Below are 23416 nucleotides of genomic sequence, written 5' to 3'. Positions count from 1 at the left end.
TAGAAAGTGCTCGCCTCTTAAAACAGTAGCTTTTGAGGGATAAAAAATAAATGCAACAAAATGCAACCATAATGAACTAGTTGAACTATACTTGCATGGGATATGCCAGAATGTGTTATATTTACAATGGATATGTTACATCTTTTCCTCCTTAAAAAAATTCGAGATGTCATCATCTCGATATAAAATCTGGATAATCTTTTAAGAGCAATGATGTCACACAACTACGTGGAGGGTGGCTTGCTCTTCCTCTTCCATTTCTAAGGTCGGTTTACCAATCATGGCACAAGTGTGAGCAACTAGTCCCACGACCCTTACCATGTCCATCATCACCAACACTTTGTCTCGCTTTGGGGGCTCCACAGCCCTAGTTTACTTGGCCACCTTCTTGTGGAATAGCGCTAGGACTAAAAGAGGGTCTTGCAAGTTTGGGGCATTCAACTCTAAAGTGGCTAGCTTTATTACAATAAAAACACCTTTGGTTCCCATAGGGCTCCCTGGTAGGAATAACAGAAGTGCGGGGGACAAAGTTATTGGGGTGCTAATCCCAAGTGTTATTGTGAGGTTTGGCTGGAAATTCCTTTGGAAGCCCCTCAAGATGTCCAGTTTCTCAAACCTTTAGTGACCCCCTTGTCTCTACACCATTGTTTCCACACCAAAGTTTAGCATCTCGAGTGAGATGAAACCTAGCAAGCATGGATCGATTTCCAGCTCCTCTGTGGGGCAGGTGAGAAATAGTCTCCATAGCCTCGATCGAGACTTGCATATCCCTTTCAATTTTTAAGCCTACCCTATTCAATGAGGGAGGCTGCATTTGTTTGAGAAAGAGCTTCTTCTCTTGTGTGTCTGTGTATAATGCATTGGGAGTAAGAAGTTGATAATCCTAGCTATCAATACGAGATTAAGTTTAGAATTATAACACTTAGGCTACCTAGTATCAGTCATATAACAATCACAAGAACACTAAGAGCAAGAATTCCAAATCCTTTATTCCAAGCTTCAATATTTACAAGTAAACTAGCTGATTACAAGGATTGAGTTATACAACTCAATTCTTATTTATATACATGGTAGGCTTCTAGTGAAGTTGTGAGGCATTAGCATTGAAAAAGTAAAGGGGATTTGCCAAGGTTTATAAAACTCGATAAGTCTTTAGCAAGGGAGGCAAACCATGAGCTGAGCTTTGTATGACAGCTACTTTATCGAGAGGCAAAACATGAGCTGAGTTTTGTCTGACAGCTACTCTATTGGGAGGCAAAACCATGAGCTGAGCTTTGTCTAACAGCTACTCTATGGGGAGGCAAAACCACGATCACTTTGTCATCATAGACCCATCAATTATATAGTATATAAGTTCCATTGATGGTTACATGGGTATCATTTTGAGGAGTATCGAGGAGTATCGAAGAACCAAAACAAGCGAATCCTTCACAAACATCTCAATATAACTGATTTGCCTTAGGTCAATCGAAAGATTTCCAACCAAATCTACTTAAATGATTAAATAGGATGGTTCACGGCACTAGTATTCATCCCTATCCATCCCCTCTCAATGCAAGTGTAGTGAGGAAGGGTTAGCTTATCTACGATGTGCACCATGGTGTCGTGGAACTCAAATTTCAAGGAGTGAAGCAGCCATGAACATGTACTGGAACACCAAGAATCAGGAAGAGGGATCCATCCTGTCCTACATCTAGCCATAACTAAATTAGTCTAATAGGCAACCAAAGAATACAATAATATACAATTTCTTAAACCTAAAGTGTGCTCTAATACCATGTGTAAGGTCCCCGCCCCTAGGTGGCCGCCCCGGGCCAAGAGGATCCTTTTGATAGGTAGCTGAATCCCCTTGTCTCCGATTGTCGACGACACCTCGATCTCTTGGAAATACGAGGATAGGAGCAAATGGAGGGACCTAACTATATCTTGCAGGGGAAACGTAGTCATTCTAATAGGAATTTATTCCTCTGATCAAATGGCACTCAATGTGCATGATCGAGGATGGAACGAGTCTGCACTTGGTTCATAGAAGCCAACACCGTTTTCCTCCTCTTTACGAGGCATGGCCGGTGTAAGGATGGCATCATCGGGGCATCCATCCCCTCTATCCATCCCCTCTATGCATACTCGTCCTTCCTCTTTATTTCAAAGCATGCCCGCCCCCCTCCTCTCCATTTCAAATCATGCCTACCCCTCCTCTCCATTTCAAGGCATGCCTGGGGCCCCCCCCTCATCTCCATTTCAAATCATGCCTACCCCTCCTCTCCTCCTCAAACGAAGGCAGCCAGGTATGAATACACTGTGTTTCAAAACACAATCTATTTTACGAGCAATGATACTAAAACTGTCAGCCTTAGTAGAACACACCATGTTTCAAAATGTAGTTTATTCTATGAGCATTGAAATCACTACCTTTGTGTGGGATAAACGCTACCTCTTAGCATCATGCTCGTACTTCCTCTTTATTTCAAAGCATGCCCGCCCCCCTCCTCTCCATTTCAAATCATGCCTACCCCTCCTCTCCATTTCAAACGAAGCCAGCCAGGTATGAATACACAGTGTTTCAAAACACAATCTGTTTTACGAGCAATGATACTAAAACCTTCATGAAGCCTTAGCAGAACACACCATGTTTCAAAATTTAGTTTATTCTATGAGCATTGAAATCAGTCCCGTGCCATTGTCTATCTAGTGTGTTACTGATATGTATGTCTGTTGTGTGCGAATTGTGTCTGAGCCTTGATTGGACATGCGTTAATTTTCAACAATGTTCATTTTCAGAGCCTTGTGAGGCATGCACTAACAGGTTGATTATGATGTAATGTAATGTGAGGCATGCATTAAGAGGTTGGCAACCCTCCTCCTATGGTAATTACCATACCCCCTCTTAATCCCACTCTTCCTTTGAGCTCATCTATATCCTTTACTATCACCACCACTACTATACCCTAAGAGCTTGTAAGATTAAGTTTAAGTATATCCCAAAGTGGATTCAGAACCTAAGTACCAACCATACCAAAGTGGATTCAGAACCTAAGTTTAAGTATATCCCAAAGTGGATTCAGAACCTAAGTACCAACCATACCATTATGATCTTTCCTTCTCTTCTAATTGCACCACATTATTATCTTGGTATCTAGGCTTGCTTCTCATATCTAATACTTCCAAAGTTTCATCCTAGCCCAATCGCATTAAACTAGGGTCTTGCTATGTACATGTTTTGTTTGAGTAAATGAGTGTGGTTAGCCAAACATTGGCAATATACGCAAAGAGGAGTAAGTTACTTCCAGGCAAGGAAAGGCTCAACCACCTAATGGCTCATGGTGGAGGATGTGCAGAATATAGAGGACATGAGCGTCTAAGGGTATCTGACCATGATGAGGTTAACCGTTGTTGTAAATGTCTCCCAAGCAAGTGGAGGACCGGTTCACCTCCCCGTAATCATGATTATTGGGCCTCCTGTAAGTGGGATTGGCTTACCTCCCCATAGTTGCAATTATTGGGCCTCCACCTCGTCGTCGTGTAAGTGTACAAACCCTAGAAGTTTTTGATTAAGAAAAGGGATTGTTTGATGAATTTAGCTAGGATTCTCTTAAAATAGAAAGGTTATTTCTCTTATGTGAGAATGTTTGTGCTTGAAATGTGGATGCAAGATTACAAGATCGGTAATATATTCTAAAATTGTTGTAAAATAAACCAAGGGACATGTTCTCTTGGGGATAACCATTCTGAAGTGATCGGTTTGAGGCAACTGGGCATTTCCCCACCCAAAGAAACCAACTCTTAAGTATTTACAAAGTTGGGGCAACTACCTATGATGGTTAACCCATCATAGGTTAACCCATCACAAGGTAGAGTGAGGGTTCCTTTTTGGATTGTAAACCCAAGCTTGATAGGTTTCATGTTAGTGCAGGTGGCACATCATATGGTTGGGTGAGGGTTCCTTTTGGGATTGCAAACCAAAGCTTGATAGGTTTCATGTCAGTGCAGGTTAGTGAGGGGACATTTCACCTTACTAATAGGTGATAATTTATCGCACAACCGTTGTAATGCCTAGATTGTATGTAACTCGATGCACCAAGGAATGCTTTTCTGGATTATGTTGTAATTTAACTTTATGATTATAATTTATTATTATTTTAAATGATTTGTTGGCATTAAGGGATAAAGGAACCAATGAAAGGAATTAAATTAAGGAACTCTGTTAGTTATGTGATGCATTTGGTACACCAATAATGTGCTTAGGAATTAAAAACCTCATAGATGACCGTATCCTGAATCTGGAAAGTGGGAGGTAGGGTGGACCTGATTAGTTAGGTACTTTCTAAAGAAAAAAATATAGGTAAATATAGGTAAGACGCCTAAGACCATTAATGTATTCATATATTAGATAGTCAAGGATTGACTCCTCTCGATTAGGTGATCTTCATAGGAGGTTGGGATGCTGTAACTACCAGTGAGATCCCTCCCTATCTCGAAAGAAGGAAGGGTACGAGAGGAGAATCTTACAGGTGGTATCAGAGCCACATTAAGAGTAGAGAGATAATTTATTTTTGACAACAATTAAATTACAGGTACAATCCCAAATGAGTATTGATCAAACAGTAGAAATACTAAAACTAACCTTTAGCGTTCAAACCAATTAATGAACGGAGAGCTTGGGCAAGTTACTTTTTAGACTTCTATCGACCAACATCATGGATGAAGTTTCTACAATTTCCCTCTGCTCATGAATGTATATTCACTATAGTAGATTCAAACTTATAGATGTGCCGAGCTATGCATCCTTCAGATTTTAGAGAAGCTTAGGGTACTAAAATATTTCATATTCTCTAGGACTCTTTTCCCAGATCAAGCTGTAATTTTGAATGGGGAGACTCGTTAGGCATCCCAACACATCTACGATTAGATCACTCAATTCATCCTCCCTAGGCGTAGGATTCATTGTTGTGGTAGGTTGTTTCACCCAGGATATTGTGGGATCACTGATTCCACAAAAATCTATGCCTTAGATCTTACCAACCAACCTCCTAAGTTTTTCCTAGGGATAAACAATCTCTGAGAAAGTATTATAAATAAGCATATGCAATCTTGTTCACAAAATGTAAAAAAAAGTGAATATTATCTTTCGCACCTCTTTAGTTTTCCTCAAATTTGGCGCTAATGCATGCTCTCTCTTCTTTTTTTTCTTTTTTTCTTCATGGCAACAAGATGACGAAACTAAAAGGAAATTCCTACTTAAGCAGTTGAAACCCTCTTCCTTCTCAAGAGAAGGAAAATATGTTGCTAAAGATGCACAGAGGCATGTATAGAGTCCATGACCGGACGATTTCTCTCTTGTTTGGTACTAATAAAGCCAACCAATCTATGGTGGCATGTTTCTGACTAATGGTTAAAGCTAAGCTATGGTGGAAGGAGTGGTGTAGAGAAAAGAATATCCAAGAAAGCTCTATCACCTACTAGGAACAAATCAAGGAAGCTATTAAGGAGAGGTACTTGCCCTTAGACTTTAAACCCTAAAAAGATAAATGAGTTTTGTAGCCTGACCCAAAAGAACTCCTCAGTGTGGATGCTTATTACTACTCCCAATTTGTCAGGCCCAAGAAGTATGCTCCAACTATGACCTTGGCTCAATCCATACGCCAATGTGTACAAGGTTTAAGCCCTCTCCTCAACCATCGTCTAGAATCCATGCAGCTGACAAGCTTTTAGGATGTGATTTTTTGAGGCAAACCTTTAGAAGATGAGTTGAAGGATAGAAATAGCAACAACTTTAGGAAGAGACCTTACCCAATGCAGGGTGACCTTTTGGATTACCCTTCAATCAACTTCCAATTAGTGGTGAAATTTCATGGCCATTGTTGCCTCGCTCGAAAACCTTACACAGTGACCTAGCATGGCAAAGAGGAACGACTACAATTGCCACCAACCAGGTCACCAACATGTTAATGCCCTCTTCTATCCAAGGCTGTTAACCTTTCAAAATTACCTCCTCTAAACTTTCGCAAGAACCCACAAACTAATCCTAGGAGAAGATCTGTTTCCATTCAACAACCCAGTCAAGTAAGAAATGGAGTTCACAGGCCCAAAGGTGGGTATCATTGAAGAGGTTGTGGAAGAGGAAGAGTTGCTATGATCCAAGCTAAAGAAAAAAACCCTTGAAGATGAAGAGGAGGATAGAGCCTAGGTTCATGTTGAAAGAGAACCAAGGTGAAAATAAACAATTTTCAGTGATCCAGACACCAGCATCATATCATGGTAAACATTTTAAATTGTTAATTGATTATAGAAGTACTCATTCATTTCCTTCACCAAAGTGCATCAGACAATTAGGTCTTAATAAAAACTATCCAAGGAAATGGCATCGAGCTAGCTAGTGGCAAAAGGAAGTAATTTACCAATATACCATAGGAGATCTAGAGTTTGACAAAACCCATCCAAGAAAATGGCATCGAGCTAGATAATGACAAGGAAGTACTTTCCCAATATACCATAGGAGATATAGAGTTTGATCTTACTGGAAAACTAATATGATGCCCTTGGATATTCATTTCTTGGAATGGATTGGCTAAAAGAATAAAAGCCCACCATCCACTGTGAGAATGGAGAAATCTCATTTAAGGATGCCACAAATTAAGAATATATTGGGAAGTACTTTCCCAGTATACCATAGGAGATATAGAGTTTGATCTTACTGGAAAACTAATATGATGCCCTTGGATATTCATTTCTTGGAATGGATTGGCTAAAAGAATAAAAGCCCACCATCCACTGTGAGAATGGAGAAATCTCATTTAAGGATGCCACAAATGAAGAAGTAGTGGCTTAAGGGAGGACTGGTAGACCCAGCTTACAGCTAGTCAAGGGCAGTAAGTTACTAATGGGTATCAAGAAGAATCAAAGGATGTTTGTTGTAAAACTCAACAAGGTAGAGAAAGATACTATAGGGAGTAAACCTGACTCGATATAAGACTACAAAGATCTCTTCCCAAAGGAGCTTACCTAGATGCCCACAGAGGGAAATTGACCATGAGATTGAGCTTATTCATGGAGCACAACCTGTGGCAAAAAGGGTATATAAAATGTTAGTTCTAGAGTCAATAGGAGTCAAGGAATAACTTCGACCGATGTTAGAGAAAGCGTTCATCAAACCAAGTGTATTGCCTTGGGGAGCTTCGGTCCTATTTCAAAAGAAGGATGGAACCTTACGATTATGCATTGACTATAGGGAACTAAATTAACTCACTCTAAAAAATAAGTATTCAATCCCTAAGATTGTCAAACTTTTAGATCAATTTCATGAAGACCAAGTCTTCACCAAGATTGATTTAAAGTCTGGTTATTATCAGATTAGATTCAAGGAGGAGGAGGAAGACACCCCAAAGATAACATTCAACTCCATATATGGGCATTATGAATACACCGTGATGACATTTGGGTTGACTAATTCCCCAGCAACTTGCAATAGGCTCATGCAAGATATATTCAAGAAGCAGCTAGATAAATTGCCTTGGTGTTCTTTGTTGAGATATCGAGCTCGTCTAGTGAGGCGGTGGCCACCACTGATGACCCGCCTGGGGGATAGGCCCCACACTTACACCACTGGCATGGTTGGTGAGATCTTGGGTGATATGCGGCCAGTGGGATGACAGGCTGTGTGACAGCCATTCTAGAGACTGGCATAGTTATAGCGCCAGCTCATTTAGTCGGGTTCACACTATAGAGAACCCGTGTATGTATTGGTTGAGTACCTTTCATATTATGTGTACTCTTATTCTTGTATATGGTGTGTTGAGTGTTGAGTAAAGAAGAAGAAGATTTTCAGCCTCTCACCTTGTGTGTTCTCTATTAGGGTTTTGTGAGTGTGTGTGTGTGCTTACAAGAGCTCAAGCTCTCTTCCCCCCTGCATCTTTTCATGGTATCAGAGCCTGGTTCATGCTAAGGGCTGAGCTGCAAGCAAGAGAACCACAGGAAGCGGTACAAGGGTAAGAGCTTCAACCACTCTTCCCTATTGTGTTGGTGACTACACCATTGTCGGGAGCTCTACGGGAGACACCGGCAAACGGTCTCTGATTGAGGAGCTTTCTTCGCGGGAGTAAAGCTATAGGGCTACTATATAGTCCTATCGGATTGAAATTTCCGGGCCAAAAATGCGTTTCGGGCGCGTCTGGACCTCCGTTTTTCAGAAAGCAGGCGATTTCGAGCACTGCGGGTAAGTCATCGATTCTCTGCCTCGATTCTCTGCCAGAACTCTGTTTTAAGAACTGCAGGAAGACAGATTGACTGTGCAGACACTGTGGGTGCTGCAAAGAGGTCTACAGTTGCCATTGGGTGTATGTATGCACATTGAAGTCACTGGTCGTGACATTTGAGAGTACTACAGTACCGCTGCAGAAAATACAGCATTTGTGTAGGAAAAACCAGAGTGCAGTTTTTGGTGAAATTGTGTGTTTGTTGGCAAGATGTCTAATGATGGCATAACATAGATTGTGGCTGAGAAGCTGGATAAGAATAACTTCCATGCTTGGAGGTTCAGGTTGACGAATTTCCTGATGGGAAAAGGCTATTGGGACTACATAGAAGGTGAGCATGAAGAGGCACCGGAGATACCGGATATAAAACTGCTGCTGCAGATGTGAAAGAGTTTAAAGACTGGAACCAAGGAGCGAGGAAAGTCATGTATTGGCTCTCCATTAGTATACAGGACACCATGATTGGGCACATTCAGGATGCCAAGTCCCCCAAGGAGACGTGGGACACCTTGGTAAAGCTCTATGAAACAAATACCAAGGCACGCAAGATACAGTTGAAGAATGAGCTTCATACTGTGGAGAAAAAGAGCATGTCTGTGAGAATGACTATGCATTGAAGATAAAGGGTATTGTGGAATCCCTTGCATCTATTGGTGTGTCAGTAGATGATGATGACAAGGTGGAAGTCTGTCTACGTGGTCTCGGGCCACAATACAAGGTGTTCAAGATGTCTATTTAGACTCGGGAAAACATTCCCAACTTTACAGATTTGGTGTCTATGCTGATTAGAAGAGAAGAACTTGGGTGAAGACCAACAGTCTTCACAAAGCAAAAACAGTTCAGAGCAACAGGCCTTCTACACGAGTTCAGGAAGGGGACGAGGTAGAGGAGGCCGTGGACGCGATCAAGGAGGTGGCCGAACAGGTAATCAAAATTATGGTCAGCAGCAGCAACAACAACAACAGTCCCAGAATCAACAACAACAACAACAACACGCAGGTGGAAGAGGCAAATTCAGAGGCAAGGGGAGTCAAAGAGGCCGTGGAAATTGGCAAAGGCAATATAATGATGCACGTGAATGCTATTACTGTGGTAAGCCTAGACATGTGCAGGCAGAATGTTATAAGAAGCAGGCTGACATGCAAAATGGGAAAGTGTAGCAAAACAACTATGCATCCTCAAGCAGCAATAATGAGGATAATGAAAGGCTGTTTGTTATGCAGCATGTCGTGAATGCCATGTCTGAAAATGTTGATGCAGCACAAAAAGATAATGTATGGTATGTGGATTCAGGTGCTTCGAACCACATGACAAGTCATGGAGAGTGGTTCAAGGCTGTTTGTTATGCAGCATGTCGTGAATGCCATGTCTGAAAATGTTGATGCAGCACAAAAAGATAATGTATGGTATGTGGATTCAGGTGCTTCGAACTACATGACAAGTCATGGAGAGTGGTTCAAGGAGATGAAAGACCCGAAAAGTCCAGGTTTTGTGGAAACAGGAGATGACACTGCTCATCCAATTGCCCATGTTGGAGATGTGCCATTGTCTATGCAGGATGGCAAAGTGAAGTACCTTGCAGATGTACTTCATGTACCAAACATAACAAAGAATTTGGTTTCAGTTGGCTAGATGATTGAGTAGGGTTTGCAGGTTCGGTTTAACCCTTCGGTTTAACTGATGGGTGTTATGTTGAAGATTTTAAAGACAAGTGCAGGTTAGTTGCAAAAGGCAACAGAGTGGGCAGAATGTTTACATTAAATGTAGACATGCCTGAAATGAGTGCTGCAATGTTTGCAAATGGTTCAGGAATTGTTGCAGACACAGACATTTGGCATAAAAGGATTGGACATGTAAATGTGCAGAGATTGAAGTCTATGCAGACAAAAGGAATTGTGACAGGGCTGCCAAAATTTAAAGTGGAAGGTATGCAGAAAATATGTGAAGCATGCCAATTTGGGAAGCAAACAAAGCATGTGTTTTCACGTAACAGATATGTGAGCAGAAATACACTAGATGTTGTGCATTCAGATGTATGGGGTCCTACGAAGACCATATCTATGGGAGGCTGCAGGTATTATGTGACATTCATCGATGACCACACAAGGAAAGTGTGGGTATATTTCATGAAGGAGAAGAGTGAGGTGTTCACTCACTTTCAGAATTTCAGAGTTTTGGTTGAAAAACAAACAGGGAAATATGTAAAGTGCTTGAGGTCAGATGGAGGGGGAGAATACTTCTCCAATGAGTTCTCTGAATTTTTGAAGAAGAATGGTATTCGGAGACAGTTTACATACAGATATACTCCGCAGCAAAATGGAGTTGCTGAGCGGAAAAACAGGCACATTGCTGAGATTGCACGAGCATTGATGGAAGAGAAGAATATGCCGCATTGCTATTGGGCTGAGGCTGTTTCTACAGCAGTATACATCATGAACAGGACTCCAACTATAGCCATACATGATGTAACTCCAGAGGAGAGGTTTACTGGCAGAAATCCAGATTTGTCTCATCTGAAAGTCTTTGGATGCATTGCATATGTGCATGTGCCAGATGAGCTGAGATAAGCTGGATCCGAAAGCTGAAAAATGTGTGTTTATTAGATATTCCCTTGAGCAAAAGGGATACAAGTGTTATAACCCTGCTACACGTGAGTTGAGGGTAAGCAGGGATGTTGTCTTTGATGAGATGAGCAGCTGGTATGCTGTTGAAAAAGAAGCTGTTGGGACTAATGTGAGTGGAAATGTGGTTGCACAGAATGCAGGTCAGCAACAATCACAGTCTTTGAGTGGACCAGGAGAGTCCTCATCTAGTGGGTCTATTGATAGACCATGGAGTGGCAGGCACGTCATAATACCAGTCCTGCAAATGTGATTAGTACATCATGTAAAGGAAAAGAGAAAGTGGTTGAGCCCCTTGGTATGCCTGACATTTCTGTAGGGCATTCTCATGTTGATGGAGAGTCTAGTGGCTCAGATATGAGCCTTGATGAGGAGCTTGGGATCCCAGCTATGAGAACACCTGGTGTAAAGAAGGCTATGGAAGCCATGAATGAAAAGCTACGAAGTTTAGGGAGAGTGAAGAACCCTGTGCAGAGATTTATATATGATGGTTATGTGGCACATCACTATGCATATATGGCAAAGGTTGTGCAGGTTGTAAAGCCCACATGCATTGATGAGGCTGTTGGAAATGTGTGTTAGGAGAAAGCTATGGATGAGGAGATGGATGCACTATATGGAAATGAAACTTGGGATTTAGTGCAATTGCCAGAAGGCAAGAAAGCCATTGGATGCAAGTGGGTGTACAAAGTTAAACATAACAGTGATGGAAGCATTAATAGGTACAAGGCTAGATTGGTAGCCAAAGGATATGCGCAGACATATGGGATTAATTATGAGGAAACTTTCAGCCCAGTTGCCAAGATGGCAACGGTGAGAGTTGTGATAGCAGTGGCTGCGTCAAAGCAATGGTCTTTACATCAGATGGATGTAAAGAATGCATTCTTGCATGGGGATTTGCAAGAAGAGGTGTATATGTTGCAGCCACCTGGTTATGAGGATGTGGGTCACCCCGAGCATGTTTGCAGGTTGAAGAAAGCCTTGTATGGCTTAAAGCAAGCACCAAGAGCATGGTCTAACAAGATTTCTGAATATCTTGTCACTATTGGCTTTCATGTAGCCAATGCAGATTTCTCGCTGTATGTGAGACATGGTGATAGAGGGGTTGTGCTTGTTGTCATCTATGTAGTCTATGACTTGATCATTACGGGGGACCATGATGCAGAGATCTTTGATGTAAAGATCTTGCTTAGACAGAAGTTCGAGATGAAGGATCTGGGGGAGCTTAGATATTTCTCGGGCATTGAGGTGATTAGGAAACCACATGGTATTGGATTACTGCAGAGATGGTATGGCTTGGACATGTTGTCCAAGTATGGTATGACAGGCTGTAAGCCTATTTCTATGGCATTGGATCAGAATGGCAAGTTGAGTGCAAATTCAGGAGAGATCTTGGAGGATCCTACTATGTACAGACGCATCGTAGGAAGTTTGATCTACATGACGATCACCAGACCAGATTTGAGCTATGCTGTTGGGTTGGTGAGTCAGTTTATGCAGGTTCCACGGAAACCACATTTGGATGCAGTGAGACGCATACTGAGGTATGTGAGGTCTACTTTGCATTGTGGACTATTCTATGAGACTGGGACAGAGATATGTGTACATGGGTACACAGATGCTGATTGGGCTGGTAGTATCTCAGATAGAAGATCTACCAGTGGATTCATGTTTTCTTTGGGGAGTGCTGCTATGACTTGGAGCAGCAAGAAGCAGCAAGAAGCAGCCTACGGTTGCTCTATCGAGTACAGAGGCCGATACAGAGGAGTTGCTATGGCAGCATGTGAGGTAGCTTGGTTGAGAAAGCTACTTGCAGATTTGGGTCTATCAGTGGATAGACAAGTTGTCATTTTTTGTGACAACATTAGCAGTATACAATTGGCCAAGAACCTAGTCTTTCATGCTCATACGAAGCATATAGAGGTCCACTACCACTTCGTCAGAGAGAAGGTTTTGGCAGGAGACCTTGACCTTGTTTATGTCAGCACAGAGGATCAGGTAGCTGACATCTTCACCAAAGCATTGGGTACAGAGAAGCTCTGCAGATTCAGGGCTGAGTTGAGCTCGAGGGGGAGTGTTGAGATATCGAGCTTGTCTAGTGAGGCAGTGGCCACTGATGACCCCGCCTGGGGGATAGGCCCCACACTTACACCACTGGCATGGTTGGTGAGATCTTGGGTGATATGTGGCCAGTGGGATGACAGGCTGTGTGACAGCCATTCTAGAGACTCTGGCATAGTTATAGCGCCAGCTCATTTAGTCGGGTTCACACTATAGAGAACCCGTGTATGTATTGGTTGAGTACCTTTCATATTATGTGTACTCTTATTCTTGTATATGGTGTGTTGAGTGTTGAGTAAAGAAGAAGAAGATTTTCAGTCTCTCACCTTGTGTGTTCTCTATTAGGGTTTTGTGAGTGTGTGTGTGTGCTTGCAAGAGCTCAAGCTCTCTTCCCCCCTGCATCTTTTCATTCTTTGACTCACAAAATTTTGGTCTCAGATTACTAAGAGGGGCATATCTTGTATACATGCTCCAAATACCTAGAGTCTCGTAACCTGTGCTGGAAAAAAGGAAGGCCCAAAGATAATTCTCTACATTGGCATTGCCTAGGAAATCTATAGACACCTGCACTAGCTTAATATTGTCAAGGGATCTGACCAACCCTTGCATTGGCACAACAATTGGAGCACGGACCCCTATCCTTCTGAGTTGGGTCAGGACTCAAAGGATTGTAATGAAGCAACAACCTCTAGATTAGGTCTAGGACCATGGTCATGGGATCAGGTAACTCACTTAGGAATCATGGCTCTTTGTATGAGATTATCTCCTTAATCTTGCATTAATCCATGTGGTGATTATCCCATATCTCAGCTTTTTTATCACTTCATTCCAATTGGTACTAGAGCTAGCCGATTTGAGCAACTTTCTATAGAATGCAAGAGTTCTTGATTTTCTTGAAAACCTTGTTACATGAATGAAGTGCTTCAAGTTGATCATACATGGATTAGTGGTGGGCATGAAGATCATGGAGCTTGGCCAAGATTTGATCTCATTTTGGGAGAAATTGCATCAATTTTGGAGAAATTTTGATGACTGAGCACTTTTTGGACCAAAATTTGATTAGGACAGGCAAAGTTTCGAGGTGTGGACCTGTTAAAAAAAACATGCATCTTTCTCCCCCTCACTTATAAATGGAAGATCAGTGGAGATGGAGACTTGGAGCAACCATGAAGTAACGTGGTGGCTAAATAAGCATTGGGAGACTTAGCAGGTTGTAGAAGGCACAACCCAGAGGAGGATAACAAAGATAAATCTATGTGAATGAGATTAATGGAGGCATTTGCAAACCCTAAACCAACTCTCTGTTAGCATTAAGCATTTGGGAGGAAAAATATTCTATGGATCTTTGCAAGAGAAGGGTGAACGGTTGATGTTAACAAGAGATTGCAGCGCTCAAAAACGACTGCCGGCTTTGGTGTTTTCTCCAACCCTAATCATGATTTTTTTTTTTTTTGCATTAACCATTTCATCATACCTTTTTGAGCTTGAATGTTACTTATCTTATGCTTTCTTACAAGATTTGAGAAATTTCTTGAGATCTAGGATTTCTCACAAAATTAGGGTTTCTACAAGAGTTTTGCCAAAATTGATTCCATAATCTTCTTCCTTATGCTTTCTCCTACTCACTCATGCATTGGTTAACTCTCAAACCATGGGATGAGGGTTTTTTGACCTTTTTCTTTTCCAATTTGGGGGTTTTTCCAAAATTAGAGCTTGCTCTTACAATTTCATAAAATTGGCATTGCTTAGCACCTCCTCTACTCATAGATGCCACCCTTATTGCATTCTTGATAAGACATTAGGGTTTCTTGGCTACTTTGGGAATTTGGGATTTCTTACCAAAATTAGATTCTCCACCTAAAATTTTTGAGGTCCAAGGTGTAACTTCTTTTCCCCACGCGCTCCCCTATCCATACATGCCACCCTTGCTACATTCTTGAAGGGAAATTAGGGTTTCTTGGCAACTTTGTTGTTTTTGGAAAATTTTTGCAAATCAGGGTTTATGGCATCTCAAATTTATCATTGCCAATAGCCTTCTACTACACTATCTCAATATCCCATTCTACTAGCACATAAGCAAACTTTGAAGATCTTGAAACTTTGTTTCTTCTAAAGCATGTGTTTTAAGCTCCTATGACCCCTGTCCCTCCCTTATGTTCACAAGAATTTCAATCCATTTCATGGGGAAATAAAGGTTTTATCAAAATTAAGGTTTTGGAATGATTGGGATTGAACTCTCTTGATAAGTGTGTCACTCATGCTTTCTCATACCATAATTCACCCTTATATCCACAAACTTCATTGTATCACACACTAATTAGGGTTTCTCAAAAATCAAGGTTTCTTGAGTGCATTTGGTGCATTGATTCCTTACATTACACTCTCACCCTAATGTGGCGATTGAGTTTGGTGGTGTGTGGCAATATGGGAGATTGATCTTGTGGAAAGAATACTGTGAATTGTAACTCGGCATGAGTCATGCTAAGATTTGGATTGTAAGCTCCTATACATTACTCTCTTTACATTTCTAGCATTTCCACTGCGCAGTCTCAATTCAAATAAGCACTAGTATCTAGCATGTGGAGAGGGTACCCTTGGCAGGCCAAGGGGGAGCATGCTTGAACTCTCCTTGTCCTAAGTGCTTTTGGTGGAAAAGTAGCACAAGGAGGGAGATTATGTACATGGTGATCAAGACATGGCCTCAACCCTTGCCATTGGATTCCAAACTTTGGTAAGGGGGTGAGAAAGCTTGGCTAGGAAATCGACAAAGTAAAATCTCTTCATTGACTTGCTACATCGAATCAAATCAGCAATGGTTATATGTATACAAGTGGCAATGAATTGAACTGCAATTGACAATCAATGGGGTTTTATAAGGATCCATAGTTGGCATTATTGGGCACATTGATATTAGATATAGTGATTGAGATTGGCTCATAAATGCACTAAGGTCATGCCAAAATTTTTCCAAAGTCTAGTCAAAATGCGTTGGATGCATTATGATGTTTTAGATATGCCGGGATGCATACATGCAGTGGTTTGCAAGTTGGTTGCTTACATGTTAACAATTTGACATAATCTACAATTCTTAGAAAAGTGTGATTTGATCTGGGAGATTTTGGACTAAACCTAAATTGAATATTAGGAGTTATTCCACACCATTAAGGATTCCCATAGAGCCCTCAACTACCCCGTTTTGTTTTCAAGTTAATGAGCTATTGCCGTTTCTCTACCGCATACCATGTTTGGACAAAATTTGAACCAAGTCTTAGATCATAAATTTGACTTCACCATTGCGTTCTCCACTAGGCAGATACCTTAACCACCAAGTTTTAACTCATTTGGAGCATTGGAGTGCAAGCGGTGGACCAGGCTATCACAATTTGACTGTAGGAAAAAGTCAAAACAATGTCATTTAGAGGGTTGATTAAACCAAAATTAACATCATACCCCTTATCCTAACACCTTCACAAAGAGTCCTTGAACACCCAAATCTGATATCCTATCACAAAATTGCCAAAACAACCTATTATGGCTGATAAAGCCAAAAGGTAGACCTAGAAAGCTATCATTAGCAATGGAGGATATGGAAGGGAGGAATTGAAGGAACACGACAATATGGACACAATGGAAGAGCTTGAAGAGAAAAATTCTACGGGAATCACTCTAAAAATTCCTCTTAATGCATGGGTCAAACTTCAAAGGGAGTCGAAGAGGATGCTAAGGTGGGTAGTGCCCATAAGAGCACCTCTATAAGTTCGCAAGCCATTTCAAATGACAATTTCTTGTGAGTAAACTTGATTTTAAGCCACTCATGGGGTAGATAGATTGGATATCATTAACCAAACCTTGAATTCAAAGTTTGATTCTATGACTACCGAGATGGAAGCTATTGAAGATCAATCAATTGGGTCAATCCATGAATCAACACAATGAAGAAGCTATTGAGGATAGAATTTGTGGGATTTGTGGGGTGTGTAAGGTCGCTGCCCTAGGTGGGCCAAGGGGATCCTTTTGATAGGTAGCTAAATCCCCTTGTCTCTGATTAACAACACTTTGATCTCTAAAAAATACAAGAATACAAGCAAACAGAGGGACCGAACTCTATCTTACAAGGAAAACATAGTCATTCTGACAGGAATCTATTCCTATGATCAACAACACTCAATGTACGTGATCGAGGATGGAACAAGTCCGCACTTGGTTCATAGAAGCCAGCGCCTTTTTCCTCCTCTCTAAGAGGCATGGCCGTTGGCTCATTCCCCTAAAACGGAACTTGTTCGGGACCTATTGTTACTTTGGATCATAATAAATAAATTTGTTAAAGTTACCTAACTCATCGGTACACCCATCCAAGGATGGTGCCATCGTCGGGAGGCATCCATCCACCCACTCACCCATTCATTTTTGTTATCTAATTAGGTCCTACCACACTATGAAACATATAAAAATAGGTTCCTTAATTAAAGAAGTTTCACAATGTTCCTTAAAATAGCCTTTAAAAATAACAATATTTACATCAAATAGTTCTTACAGCAAAATGTTCACAAAAGAGACCTTGAAACCAACTCAGCCAGCAGCCAAATCTAGGCTTCCATATCTATTTCCATAGTTATATCCAAACAAAAACCAAACCAAAACCGTCGATGATCTAGAATTTGGTCCTCTAGCCTCAACCAGTTGGACATACCTCACGGACCATGCTCCCTTATTGTCGACCAGTTGGTGAGGGCCAAGCCAGCCCATCACCCCCATAGGTCCTGCTGCTTGTACCAAAACCTCTTGCTCCTCAGAGGGGATGTCTACTCATGAGGTGAGCTAATTCACTGCACTAGCCTGGGCCCACAATACTAGACAACATTCATAATCACATGTCCACCCTTGCGGGGTGGAAATCTAAGTCCTAGTGGCATAGGAGGGGATTGCTTTGGGCCAATTGCCCTGGGCCAACTCCCCGGTGATAAAAAACAGAAGCAGGAGGTAACCCACACAAGAGGAGCAAACCCTAATCCATATCCATCAATCATAAAGAAGGAGAGAAGCCATAGTCACCATCTCTCTCACACACACAAAAGGGAACACAACACAAAAGGGAACACAACATAGTGTTATATCCCCATCAATCATAAAGAAGGAGAGAAGCCATAGTCACCATCTCTCTCACACACACAAAAGGGAACACAACACAAAAGGGAACACAACATAGTGTTATGTCCACACTACAAAGTAAACCTAATGTAATGTCCACACCACACATGACCAGCTGGACGCGGTCATAAACACACCACACGATATCTATCTACCATACTGTCACTCTGTTCAGCACCCATGTGCTATCCTCCAGCTGTATACGAGCTTGACATTTCAACACTCCCCCTCAAGCTCGACATGTCCATCTCTAGGACTCCCAATCTAGTATGGAAATACTCGAACTTATCCTTACCAAGTGCTTTGGTAAAGATATCTGCAACCTGCTCATCTGTCTGTACATATGTCAAATCAACATGCCCATCTAACACCTTCTCTCTGATGAAATGATAGTGGACCTCAATATGTTTGGTCCTGTCATGATAAACTGGGTTGCTAGCAAGCTGAATACTACTCATGTTGTCACAATGAATGACAACTCTCATATCACTCTGTAACCTGACATCATCTAGCAACTTCTTCAACCACATAGCCTCACATGCAGCTATGGCTGCTCCACGATACTCTGCCTCTGTGGTAGATAAAGCAACTGTAGGTTGCTTTTTACTGCTCCAACTCACAGCTCCACTACCAAGGCTGAAAACATAGCCACTGGTAGACCTCCTGTCATATGCACTACCGGCCCAATCTGCATCTGTATATCCATAGACATGCATGTCTTTTCCTGCCTCATAGAAAAGACCATAATGCACGGTAGTTTTGACGTATCTCAAAATACGTCTCACAGCATCCAAGTGAGGTTTACGAGGACTTTGCATAAACTGACTCACCAAACCAACTGCTGCATAACTGAGATCTGGCCTCGTAATGGTCATGTAGATAAGGCTACCAACCATTTTCCTGTACATGGTGATATCATCAAGCTCATCACCCAAATCAGCCCTAAGCTTCATGTTTTGCTCTAATGGTGTTAACATTGGTTTGCATGCTGTCATACCATACTTTGCCAGCATGTCAAGTGCATATTGCCTTTGCACCAACCATATACCCTTGCTTGTTCTAATCACCTCAATGCCAAGAAAGAACCTTAAATCACCAAGGTCTTTCATATCAAACTCTTTGCATAAAGAGGCCTTAACCTCATCAATGCCTTGCCCACAATCACCTGTGATAATCAAATCATCAACATAAATGACTATCATCACGATACCATCATGTGTCTTCTTCACATAAAGTGAAGAATCTGCATTTCCAACCACAAATCCAATACTGACAAGATATCTGCTGATCTTGTCCCTCCAAGCACGAGGTGCTTGCTTCAAACCATAGATTGCTTTCTTTAACCTGCAAACAAAAGTCGGATATTTTAGATGGACATATCCTTCTGGCTGTTCCATGTACACCTCTTCTTGTAGTTCACCATTCAAGAAAGCATTTTTTACATCCATTTGATGTAAAGCCCAACCTTTTTGTGCTGCTAGTGCAATGATAGACCTCACTGTAGCCATCTTAGCCACTGGGCTGAAAGTTTCATCATAATCAAGACCATAAGTTTGTGCATATCCTTTAGCGACCAGCCTTGCCTTATGTCTCTCTAGGCTGCCATCTGACTTGCACTTTACCTTATACACCCATTTGCAACCAATTGCATTCTTTCCTTGAGGTAACTCAGCCAATTCCCATGTATCATTTTTGTCCAAAGCATCCATCTCTTCATCCATGGCTTTCTGCCATACATGCTCTCCAATAGCCTCTGTATAGCATGTAGGTTCCACATGCTTTACCATAGATGTCATGTATGCATAGTGCATAGCAAAATCTCTATATGTCAATCTTTCCACTGGATATCTGACTCTCTGGGATCTCCGCAATGCATGCGGGTCACTCTGTACACCTGTAACTCGAGCATGTGGTGGCACATATCTGTCCTGTCTAGCACCAGGTGTGCGTAAAACAGGTATACCGAGCTCCTCATCCAAACTCTCAGAACTAGAGGACTCATAACCTGTGATCCCAATTCCCTCGACTTTCTTCTTGCCTTTATCCATAGCACTACTCCCAACCAGTGCTCACACTCTCATGCCTCAAACGTCCTGACCATGGACGTACACTGCTACTCTCAGCTTCTTCTGCTCTGCTGGCCCAGACATAGTAGTAGAACTAGAACTTGCTTGTGATGGCAAGTTCACAGGCACATTAGCCTCAAGTGAGTCAATAACTCCCTCATCTTTGGCAACTAGCAAGCTCATCAAATACCACATCTCGTGAGATGACTACTTGTCTAGTTTGAGGGTTATAACATTTGTAGGCCTTTCGATCCTGTGCATATCCAACAAATACACATTTCTCTGCCTTAGGATCCAACTTCCGTCTTCTTTCATTAGGCACATGAACATCAGCCAAAGACTTTGAGATGTCCAATGTCTGGCCTGTAACCTGTAAGCCGCATCTCTGGCATGCTTCCATGAATGGCTGCTGTAGGTGTTTTGTTCAGGATATACACTGCAGTAGCACATGCTTCTGTCCAATAGTAATCTGGCATGCTCTTTTCATTGAGCATTGCCCTTGCCACTTCACATATGACTCGATTCTTTCTCTCAGCCACACCATTCTGCTGAGGTGTATACCTGCATGTCAACTGTCTTCTTATCCCATGCTTCCGCAAGAAATGCTCAAAAGCTTTTGAGGTGTATTCACCCCCTCCATCTGTTCTCAAACATTTAATCCAACAGCCATATTGCTTTTCTACAAGAGCTTTGAAATCCATGAACTTTTCCAGCACTTCACTCTTCTCTTTCAAAAAGTATATCCATGTCATCCTGCTGAAGTCATCTATAAATGTCACATAGTATAGACTTCCTTTGATAGATGGATTTTGTGCAGGGCCCCATACATCACTGTGTACTATCTCAAGTGGCCTGTTACTCATATTTCCTTCTCTAGGAAACCTCAACCTTGCCTGCTTCCCAAACTGACAGGCTTCACAAACATGCATATGTCCATCATATTTGAATCTAGGCAATCCACTGACAATGCCTCTTGTTTTTATGTTCTTTAATCTCTGTATATTGACATGTCCAATCCTCTTGTGCCACATGTCAATGTCCTACACAATCCCATTGCTCTTTGAAAACATGGCTGAGCTCAATTCTGGTATGCCTGCATCCCCAATTTGAACAACCTTCCTTCCTTCTTGCCCTTGGCAATCAATCTACAGCCATACTTAAAGTCTTCCACAAAATAGCCATTCTCATTGAATCTTACTTGTAGTCCCTGCTCAACCATTTGGCCTACTGATGCCAAATTCTTTGTAATGGATGGTACATATAGTACCTCTCACATATTTTTCACTTTTCCATCATGCATCCTCAAAGGCACACTGCCAACATGTGTTATAAGATGTTGAGTATCATCTCCTGTGACCACATAACCATTTGTATCCAATGATTGCATCTTCTCAAACCACTCACCATGACATGTCATGTGGTTTGAGGCACCTGAATCCATATACCATGACTCATCTCGAGCATTCTGAGAATCCATTGTCCCCATAATGTGCTTCATCGCAAAAAGATGGTTTGAACTCCCATCATTGTTACTGGTAGATGCATAATTTCCATGTTGTGGTCTTCCATTCCTCACATCATTCTGCTTTTTGTAACAATCTTTTGCCAAATGTCCAAGTTTGCCACAATAGTAACATTCAATCCCATTCAAATTTTGTTGAGGACCTTGCCATCGTCCTCTACCACGAGCACCTGTTCCAAATCTCCCCCTATGGGATTGAAATCCACGACCTCCACATGATCCAAATGATGACTGTGAATTCTGAAAATTTTGATTTGATTGTGGTTGAGTAGACCTGTCATTCCAACCACGTCCTCCACGGCCTCGAGGGGTAAATCTCCCCCTACCTCGAGAGCCTCTAGATGAGTAAAAAGCCTGATTCCTTGCATGCTCATCATTGCTTGACGAGGATGCACCACTTGTAACACTCATACCACCAAGGCCAAGCTTCAATTCTTCCACAATGAGCAATGACACAAGCTCATTAAAGTCTGGCATTCCTCCCAACCTTACTGAGATGGAAGTATCAAAAGATTTGTATTCTTTACCTAAACCACGCAATGTGAGAGCAACCAAATCATCATCATCCATCGGGGCATGAATTGATGACAAGGAATCTGCATAACCCTTGATTTCCTGAACATACTCATGTATACTCCTATTCCTTCGTGTTACACTGTGAATCTGTTGCTTTAGTTGTATCTTCCTTGCACCAGTGTCTGTCTCATACATTCGGCACAATATACCCCATGCTTCTTTCGGTGTATCTGCATCTTGGATGTGAATAAGCAAGGCATCTGTTACACATATTGAAAAATAATGCAACACTTTCGAAGACCGCTCTACCCATTGCTTGTGAGCCAGTAACTGAGCATTATTTGGTTGAGGAGGTAGGTATGGCTCCGGGTCTTCCTCCGAGACAAGACTCCCTAAACCTTTGCCTTTCAAAAAACTCTTCATTCGAAACTTCCACACTTGAAAGTTAGTGCGGTCAAGCTTCTCTCCAACAATCTGTATCGGACCATCTCGGACCATCTCCCATTGTTGCAAAAATATAGTAGATGTACCCCTTTGACAAGTTGTATGCCGGACTTGTAAAGCTTCAAATCTCTCCAAATCACATCAAATGCTTGAAAATTGTGTGCATTAACATCCCACAATGATTCACCAACAATGTACACTCGATCAAAGTTGAAACCAAATGATACTCCTTCACAAAAAAATTTCTGGTTTTTTTTTCACGCCAGAGAACCAGTCAAAGATTTTGCTCTAAATCCTTCAAATCTTGTCCAAATTCAATGATTCAACTTGCAATGGCTTCCCAACACATTGCTCCAACATATCCTAGAAGGGTTTGATCAAATTCTTCAAGGTGAATGAGAACCACCAATTTTTGTAGCTTCTGGTTTGCCTTTTTCTGCATCTGTCAGGGACCACCTCTCACCAAAAATGCTCTATCTCCTTCAAATCTTATCCAAATTTAAAACTTTTTGAATAAAAAGTTTAGCAACTCATAGGAATCTACTTGTACCAAAGGAATTAGGCCAATTTGATATAGACAAGGATTAATGCCTTGATTAAAAATGCTCTATTTCTCGATAGACTTTCTGCAAACCTGCAAACCTCTGCTAATTGAGTTCAATGAGCTCCAAATACATCAAGTGAGCTGCCCCAAATGTTATCTTGCTCTCAATAACACTTTTGCTAAGTACTCCAAGCTTTAAAGCATCTAATTTGGTGTCCAAATGAGGGAATTAGACCATAATC

This window comes from Cibotium barometz, chromosome 43 (genome assembly GCF_041138505.1).
Source record: "Cibotium barometz isolate CiBa-2024 chromosome 43, ASM4113850v1, whole genome shotgun sequence".
NCBI classification, from domain to species: Eukaryota; Viridiplantae; Streptophyta; class Polypodiopsida; order Cyatheales; family Cibotiaceae; genus Cibotium; species Cibotium barometz.
The sequence above is the reverse complement of the archived record's forward strand: the minus strand, read 5'-3'. Positions refer to the sequence as shown.